Source organism: Lynx canadensis, chromosome C1, assembly GCF_007474595.2.
Source record: "Lynx canadensis isolate LIC74 chromosome C1, mLynCan4.pri.v2, whole genome shotgun sequence".
NCBI lineage: Eukaryota > Metazoa > Chordata > Mammalia > Carnivora > Felidae > Lynx > Lynx canadensis.
This window is the reverse complement of record NC_044310.1, coordinates 105,183,658-105,193,417: the sequence shown is the minus strand read 5'-3', so window position 1 is coordinate 105,193,417 and position 9,760 is coordinate 105,183,658. Positions and strand designations below refer to the sequence as shown.

The window sequence follows — 9,760 nt, the reverse complement described above, 5'->3', positions numbered from 1 at the left end:
ACTGGGCAAAGGACTAAACAGACATTTCTCCAAAGAAAATATTCAGATGATTGTTAAATATATGAAAATATGCTCTTTACTGGTTAAGGAAGTGCAGATCAAAACCATAATGAGATGTCACTTCACACCCATCAGGATGGCTATTACAAAAAAGCAGAAAATATTAAGTGTGGCAAGGGTGTAGAGAAGTTGTAACTCTTGAAATATTGCTGCTGGGAATGTAAAATGGTGAAACTGCTGTGTAAACAGTTTGATAGTTCCTCAAAAAATTAAACATAGAATTACCATGTGATCTGTGGTGTGTGGGTGCCTCAGCTGCTTGAGCATCTGACTCTTGGTTTCAGCCCAGGTCTGATCTTACGGTTAATGAGTTCAAGCCCCACATTGGGCTCTGCACTGACAGAGTGAAACTTGCTTGAAATTCTCTCTCTCTGCCCCTGCCTGGCTCTCTCTCTCTCTCTCTCAAAAATAAACATTAAAAAAATTTACATAAAGGGAATCATACAGTAGGAATTCTTTGTTGCTTGGATTCTTTTCATCAAAATTGTGTTTGCGAGATTCGTTTATTTTCTGAAGGCATAGTTCATTCTTGTAGTAGCACTAGAGTCTCTGGGAAAATATACTGCTATTTTTGTATCCACTTTACTTTTGACAGGCAGTTTAGTACCTTCCAATTTTAAATGTTTAAAAATGATGTTACTATTGGGGCAGTTAAGCATCTGACTTCGGCTCAGGTCATGATCTCACGGTCCGTGAGTTCAAGCCCTGCATTGGGCTCTGTGCTGACAGCTCAGAGCCTGGAGCCTGCTTCAGATTCTGTGTCTCCCTCTCTCTGTTCCTCCCCTGCTCACACTCTGTCTCTCAAAACTGAATAAACATTAAAAAAATAAATAAAAATAAATAATAAAAATAAATTAAAAAGAACTGTTCATGCCTACATAAAAGACTACTTACCAATACCCCCTCCCTGGTGAAAAAACCCAGGGCTTTACCTGGTTATTGTGTTCAGCTCTAAAACCAGGATTTTTGGCTGATGTATACACATAGTCTTCTTCGTCAATTTGGAAATGGCCCCTTGAGGCCTGGCAACCTAAAACATATCTGATATCTAATATAGCTTTAAGATAAAGAAGAAACAGGGTAACTATATGAAAAGCCTACCTCTGGAAAGGGGTGGATGTATGGAAAATAGCACACAGCTGTCATTTTTCTACAGCATCTATTATATCCTGATCGGCAGGAATATAGAAGAGTCTCCTTGTTGGTAAAGTGAGTTTCTTGGCCAGCCAACTGGGAACCTCTAGGTCTGTTCTCTGTAAAGATCTTCCTTATTGTCCACCATGACCTCTGGCTCTTCCTACTAGATGATCTTTCTGGTCCTTATTCTCCATGGCTATGCCAGAGGTGGGCATAGGGAAAATGCCCTTTTTGGAGACTACTCAACTTTAGCTGTGAGCCTAGAAAAGAAACAGACTGTTAGGTTTGGGGTTTCTTTGGAAATATAGTTCCCATAAAAGGTTCAATTCTTTCTGCTAGTTATCACAGCCAAAGAAAAGAAAAAAATTTTTTCCTAGTCACTATAGCCAAAGGGATGCAAAGATTTGAGAGGCTAATGTTGGAGCCTACACCTATTCCTGGAACTAGGGGTGAAGTTGATTCTATCTCAAGCCCAGGAGTGTGTGTGTTTTGGGGGATGGTCCCCATTTTAAGATCCCCTTCTATTGCCATTAGAAGGGGAAATGGAAACTAAGTGACAAAAATAATTTACATTGTCAGACATTCTTTGGGTCAGGTGTTTTCAACTTTTCTTCACTATTGCAGAGAAGACAGATGTTCACATTTATGACATATTTCCATGATACATTCACAGCATAATGCCAGTCTCTGATAGCTATCTATAAAATTTCCCCCCTTCCTCTCCCAGAAGGCATATTGAAATGCACACATATCAAAGTGATGTTATTATAGAGATAACCTGAATCTGCTCCAATTAATTCTTAGATATATCACTTGCAAATTTCAGTACTTTATTACTACTAACAAATTTATTGTGACTTACCTTGCAATTGATTGTTAACACACCAAGTGTATCACAGTCATTATATACTTGGGAGAAGGGTCTTATCTTTGGTACCCCAAGTACTCCTTAGTTATGTCTTAATTTATCTCTTGGTAAAACTAAACTTCCTCCTTAGAGCAAACATTGCCAAGTAATAGAAAGAAACACCCAGGATAAAGGGGCATGTCCACTGGGATCAAGTATTTCTAGTGAAAAATGCACCAGATAATCTATACAGAAAGTATTAGAAATAATGTGTATTTTTAATTTAGAACATTCCTATTTTCCCCAATTATTCCCCATATTCTCTTTTGAGGGGGGCTGGGTACAGTGTACTTTATTGATGGTCCATGACAAGGCATGACTCCCCAAACCCCTCTCCTTCTTCAGGGGATCTGGGATGGAAATGGTGTGGAGATTGGGAGATTCTCAGTGTGTTGGGGGATGATTTGGGGCAAGAATTCCCCAACAGCTAAGGGCCTCTCTCTTCATCTTGCTCTTGCTGAGGCTGGCAGCCAGGGGCTGTTACTCCTTGGAGGCCATATATACCATAAGGTCCACCACCCAGGTGCTGTAGCCAAATTCATTGTCATACCAGGAAATGAGGTTGACAAAGTGGTCAAAGTGGTCACTGAGAGCGACGCCAGCCCCAGCATCAAAGGTGGAAGAGTGAATGTCTCTGTTAAAGTCACAGGAGACAACCTGGTCCTCAGTGTAGCCCAGGATGCCCTTGAGGGGGCCCTCTGATACCTGCTTCACCACCTTCTTGATGTCATCGTATATGGCATCTTTCTCCAGGTGGCAAGTTAGATCCATGACATTGGGGGTGAGGACATGGAAGGCTACGCCAGTTAGCTCATTCAGCTCGGGGCTGACCTTGCCCACAGCCTGGTGGCACCAGTAGAAGGATAATGTTCTGGGCAGCCCTTTGGCCATCACACCACAGCTTCCCAGAGAGGCCACCCATGGTCTTCTGGGTGGCAGAATGGCATGGACTGTGGCCATGAGCCCCTCCATGATGCCAAAATTGTCATGGAACACCTTGGCCAGTGGGGCCAAGCAGCTGGTGGTGCAAGAGGCATTACTGACAATCTTGAGAGAGTTGTCATACTTCTCATTGTTCATGCCTATCACAAACACGGGGGCATCAGCTAAGGTACAGAGATGATGACCCTCTTGGCCTCACCCTTCAAGTGAGCCCAAGCCTTCTCCATGGTGATGAAGACCCCAGTGGACTCCACAACATACTCAGCACCAGCATCACTCCATTTGATGTTGTCAGGATCTCGGTCCTGGAAGATGGAGATGATGGGTTTTCCATTGACGACAAGTTTCCTGTTCTCAGCCTTGAATGTGCCATTGAATCAGTCATGGATGAGCTTGATAGAAATAATAGAACTGCATTAGCTGTGGGTGGAATCATACTGGAGCATGTAGACCATGCAGTTGAGGTCAATGGAGAGGTCACTGATGTTGAAAGCAGCCCTGTTGACCAGGTGCCCATATAGCCAAATCCATTTACTCCGACCTTTACCATCGTGTCTTCGGGACACGGCTGGCACTGCGCCAGAAGATGTAGCTGTCTGTAGAATGGGGAGGAGTAGAGAGTCCTGTTTTCTTTCCTCAAAGTGTAAACTGGATAATTTTAGCACAAAGGTAATTAATTTTCTAGTCTCCTGTATTCTATTCAGGGTATTCTTCATCTCATTTTTGTGTATTTCTTGGGCAGAAGGGTCAGTCATAAGTGAGCTATTTCAACTATGGAAATAATGTTATTTGTTACTAAACCCCGAGCACAAAGTTAATCACTTGGGTAAATTAACAGAGAATAAAACTAACATCAGTATCATCCTAAAATTCAGAGCCTTTTTCTTTAAGACTAAACAAGAAGTTCCTCAGAGAAACGTGAAGCAGCTAACGTTGAGGGTACATAAGGCTAAGAGAGGTGACTTTAAAACCTGGAGAAGGCACTAAGCTTCCTTATTCTGCTTTCATTTCCCTTTTCCATATCATTCAGGCTATGTTTCTTCATCTGTGATGGAAAGGAAGCAGCATTCTACATAAGATTTAGTACTATAGCAGATTTCTTTGTTTTTAATCTCTCTATAGATCTTCTTCAGCTTATGATGGGGTTACAACCACACAAACCCATCATAAATTGAAACTATTATAGTTGAAAATGCATTTGATACACCAAACCTACTAAACACCATAGCTTAGCCTTGTCTACCTTAAACACACTCAGAACACTTATATCAGCCTACAACTGGGTAACATCCTCTAACACACACAAAGCCTATTGTATAATAAAGTGTTGAATGTGACCTCATCTAATGTCTAATGTAATAAAGTGTTGAATAACCGATGAATACTGTACTGAAAGCGAGAAATGGAATGGTTTTGTGGGTGCAGTTATAAGTGCCCTGGTGGTTTACCCTCGTGACTGTGTGGCTGATGCCCTGCTGCAGATGATGTGGAGTATCGTACCACACTTCACCAGCCTAGGGAAAGATCAAAATTAAAAATCTGAAGTAAGGTTTCTACTGAATGTGTATCACTTTTGTACCGTCATAAAGTTGAAAAATTGTAAGTCGGGGATCATCTGTGGCAAAGTAAACTTGCAACTGCCAGGGTGGCCCATTTCAAAGAAACCTACCATACAAAAACCCAGTTTACAGCGTTAGAGTGTTGCAGGATGATTTTGCTTTTATAATTTTTTTTTAAATTTTTTTAATGTTTATTTTTGAGACAGAGTGAGACAGAGCACAAATGGGGGAGGGTCAGAAAGAGAAGGAGACACAGAATCTGAAACAGGCTCCAGGCTCTGAGCTGTCAGCACAGAGCCTGACACAGGGCTCAAACTCATGGACCGTGAGATCATGACCTGAGCCGAAGTCGGACGCTCAACCGACTGAGCCACACAGGCGCCCCAGATTTTACTTTTATAAAATGGATTACGTGTACATGGGGTAGACCAGGTAATGACATGCTCCCTTAATGTATTTAAATACTATACATTTTTGTAGACTTATACATACCAGGAAAACAAAATCTGCAGAGAAACTTGAGACTAAAAGCCTCAGGGGGGAGGGAAAAAAAAAAAAAAAGAAAGAAAAAAGGACTTAGAAACCACTGCCAAATGGGTTATGAATCAGAAGTGAAGATAAAGCATGTAGAAAATTGTAATTAGGAAAATCAATCCAACAAATATTCCTTAGTTATGGCCTACATATGTGTTAAGCCACAGAACAATACAAAGATGAGTAAGATAGGATTCTGTATTCTCAAGTTAGCTGGTGAGATAAAACTATCTTATATGGGGTGCCTGGGTGGCTCAGTCGGTTAAGCATCTGACTTGGGCTCAGGTCATGATCTCAGGGTTCGTGAGTTCGAGCCCCGCGTCTGGCTCTGAACTGATAGCTCAGAGCTGGGAGCCTGCTTCGGATTCTGTGTCTCCCTCTTTCTCTGCCCCTCCCCTGCTCTCTCTCACTCTCTCTCTCTCTCTCTCCTCTCAAAAAATAAACAAACATTAAAGAAATAAAATGAAAACAATCTTATGTAATAAAATATGGAATAAGTTCAAACTCTGGGGTATAATTTGCAAGTGTCATAAAAGTATGTAGAAAAGAGGAGTGGGCTAGTTAGAGAAGGCTCCATGGAAAGGCAGTGCTTGCAGTAGGTCTTACAAGACAAGAGAAGTCAAGAGAAGACAACACGAATGACCACACAATGTGGGAGGCCCACAAGACCAGCCTGACCAGAGCAGAGGTTGAGTGTTAAAAATCTGTTCTAAACTGAGTAAAATGCTCAAGTATGGGCCAGATTATGAGGAAACGCAGCACACCACAGAAAGCATTGGATTGGCAAAAAATGGCATGACAAAAATGTGTCTTAGAAGTACAAGGTAGACTAGATTGAAGGCTGTTGAAATAATTTACATCACGTCAGTAAATACTTACTGAGTACCTACTACATCATTGCCTTACATACTGTGGAGGACACAAAAACGAATACGATGTACACAACTCCTGAGCTCAAGAAGCTAATCTGTATGGCAAAGACATAAATAATTGTAATACTAAGTAGAAAATTAAAAGGATGGGGGCACCTGGGTGGCTCAGTCGGTTGAACGTCCGACTTCAGCTCAGGTCATGATCTTACGGTTCTCATGGGTTAGATCCCCGCATCGGGCTCTGTGCTGACAGCTCAGAGCTGGAGCCTGCTTCTGATTTTGTGTCTCCCTCTCTCTCTCTCTCTCTGCCCCTCCGCTGCTCGTGCTCTGTCTCTGTCTCTCAGAAATAAATAAATGTAAAAAGAAAATTAAAAGGGTGATTTTTCTGTTCTCAGCATCTATGAGATTCTCGAAGAGTCTCGAGGCACTGTAGAGATTTAAAAAAAAAAAAGATATCAAGTTGGGGATAAAGAAAGGGGTTTTGGGGGGTTTTTTTTGCTTAAAAATTTTTTTAAAATGTTTTTATTTATTTTTGAGACAGAGAGAGAGCATGAGCAAGGGAGGGGCAGAGAGAGAGGGAGACACAGAATCCAAAGCAGGCTCCAGGCTCCAAGCTGTCAGCACAGAGCCCGACACAGGGCTTGAACTCATGGACTATGAGATCATGACCTGAGCTGAAGTCTGATGCTTAACCAACTGAGCCACCCAGGTGCCCCTCCCCCCGCTTTATTTTATTTTGTTTTATTTTTTGCTTTTAAAGGGGTGTATTCTTAAATGGGCCCTGAAGGAACAACAGGATTTCAAGAGGCAGAAGTGAAGAGAAGGAAATTCCAGACAGTAGGAGGCAAAAATAATACTGTTGGGAAAAACACTACTATGCTAACTGGGTTCAGTCCAAGGTCAGGAACCAGTTCTGTCCTCTTGAACAAGTTTTATAACCTCTCAGAACTTCAATTTCTCCCCTGTAAAATGAGGATGACAATTGTATCTAATTCATTGTGTTGTAAAGATTGAATAATAAAACATGGAGTGCTCGCTTCAGCAACACATATACTGAATAATAGTGTACGAAGAGCATAGCACATCCATCGACATATAATTGGCACCCAACAAATGTCAGCTGGGCTGTTATAGTCAGAAAGTTAGCGTGAACTGCAGAGGGTGGTAAGCACAGATGTTCTGGAAACATTAAGAAAACTAGTTGTTTTAAGTATGAGGTTCATGTGTGAGGATAGATGTCTTAGTTCGTTCAGGTTTCTATAACAAAATACCTAAACTGGGTAGTTTATAAACAACAGAAATTATTTATCACAGTTTTAGAAGCTGGGGAGACCAGCCCACTGCAATATAGAATCCTCAATCCAGGCAGCGAGGGGCAGTAAAAAGAGTGTGGACTTTGAGTCCCAGATCTACCAGTCACTTCCACAGTAATCTTGGACAAGTCTCGCTTAAGTCCCAGTTAGGCCATGTCCAGGAATGAAGGCAGAAAATACCTATCTCTTGCCCAATGACTACATCCATGCTCTGTACTGAGTGTAGGTTTATAGACTCAGTCAGGCAGAGAAATAATGACAAAAAAAAAAAAAAAAGACCCTTCTAAAAACAGTTGTCTACATTTTTTCATTTTGTTGAAAGAAATTTGTTTTTATGTATATTTCCTCACTAAGGAAGTTATACCAGGAGGTATAAATACATATAAAGGCACCAAGGCTAAAAGCAAAAAATTAGATATGATATCAGATGTATAAAAAAGGACAGAGAAAAAGACAATCTGAGGTAATTGAGAGTCCCCAAATAGCTTTCTTCTGGAGTTTCTTCTGTTCCTGGGAACAACACCTTTCCAATCTACCTGCTGAGTCTCATCGCTTGTTTCTCCAAACTACACTCTCTGTGGATGTCATCATTGGGTTCATCCATCTGGGTGCTACAATTTATTTTAAAATAATAGGGATGCCTGGCTGGCTCAGTTTGTAGAGCTTGTGACTCTTGATCTTAGGGTCTTGAGTTCAAACCCCACATTGGGTGTAAAGCTTACTTTAAAAAAATTATAGGGGCGCCTGGGTGGCTCAGTTGGTTGAGTGTCCGACTTTGGCTCAGGTCATGATCTTACAGTTTGTGAGTTCGGGCCCCCCATCAGGCTCTGTGCTGCCAGCTCAGAGCCTGGAGCCTGCTTCGGATTCTGTGTCTCTGTCTTTCTCTGCCCCTCCCCCACTCGTTCTCTTCTCTCTCTCTCTCTCAAAAGTAAAGAAACATTAAAATTTTTTTTTTTAAATTATAAGAAGCTCACAAAATCTCTGTAAAGGCCAGAAAGGCTTGGAGATTATGTCCCCCCTCTAAAATCCCAAACCACACAGAGAATGCTGCTCATCCTATAATGCTACTGAACAGACACAATGCTTGACGTGAACACTCATGCAGGTGACACTGGGGACCAGATGCACGGGTACGGTGCAGCCACTGTGGAACATCTCCTCTATCATCCTCCTCGGAAGGCAGATTCTACAAGGCTTGGTTCATCCCATTCCCATCCTGAAACGATGTCTTACACGAGTGTGTCTGATTGGCAAAGACTAGGTCACTTTTCTGTGCCTTAACCGCAATGAAGGCTTGGAGACAGAATTTTGGCTTCTAATTTGGAGAAGCAAAATTTATAATGAGAGAAATTCTCCAAACCTGACGAGATTGTTCAAAAGATGGCCATAAAAATAAATGAGGACTATATATACTACTGTGGAGTTGTTTTCAGGATTAATTGCTTAAGTATAGTTTCCAAAAATATGAGAATATGACTTGTACAAATATAAAAAGAACATGGGTCAATATTTTATTCAACTCATCAGCTGGTAAGGGATCAGAAAGATATTAAAACTGGTTCAAGTAAGAACTGAAGTGACGGCTATTTACATTCTCTATTCAGTAGAATCTACTAGAGAAAATTCATTTGCATTTTTATGTACAAGAATCATCTCCATAGATATTCATTTTTTATAACCTACCTTTCTCTACAGAGTTATAAAACAGCCTGGTCGATATAAAGTCCATCAAAGTTGTGCACCCTCGTAGAATCAGATCAGCCTGCCTCCCTGCCTCAGAGTCTACTAGCCAATGCCCAGACTCCACTGAAAGTATGCCAAATAATCTTTTTTGCCTATTTCTAAGTATTGAAAAAATTTCTTAACACAAGTGGAAACAAGCTAGGTGGAGAAAGAAGTGATACTAATACATTTGCATATTTTGTTATTTTTTAAAATGGGAAGACAAACCATAAATTGTTTAAATGGGTACCTATTATCAAAGGAGGAAGAGAATAATATCGAGAGGACAGATCTACAAGCTAGACTTCTTTGAATATACTTCATTTTGCTAATTTGGCTTTGCATCCCTATAAATGTTTTACATAATTATAAAACAAAATTGCATAAATTCTAAAAAGTGTCTCTAAAAATTAGAAGTAAAATGAGGGGTGCTGGGTGGCTTAGTTGGTTCAGTGTCTGACTCTTGATTTCAGCTTGGGTCATGATCCCAGGGTTGTAGGATTGAGCCCCATTTGGGATTCTCTCTCTCTCTCTCTCTCTCTCTCTCTCTCTCTCCCTCTGCCCCTCTCCCCTGCTCACACACACACACACACACACCCTCTCAAATTAAAAAAAAAAAAAAAGGAAGAAGAAGAAGTGAAATGAAACAAATGAACAAATGGTTATACAGGTGGTGGCATAACCATACAAGAAACTATTCCAGGTGACTTACAT

General features: G+C 41.0%; 1 pseudogene; it reads right to left on the bottom strand.

The window, feature by feature from the left end:
• Positions 1-2,584: 2,584 nt before the first annotated feature.
• LOC115522364 lies at positions 2,585-3,596 on the bottom strand (annotated as a pseudogene).
• Between the last annotated feature and the right edge of the window lie 6,164 nt (positions 3,597-9,760).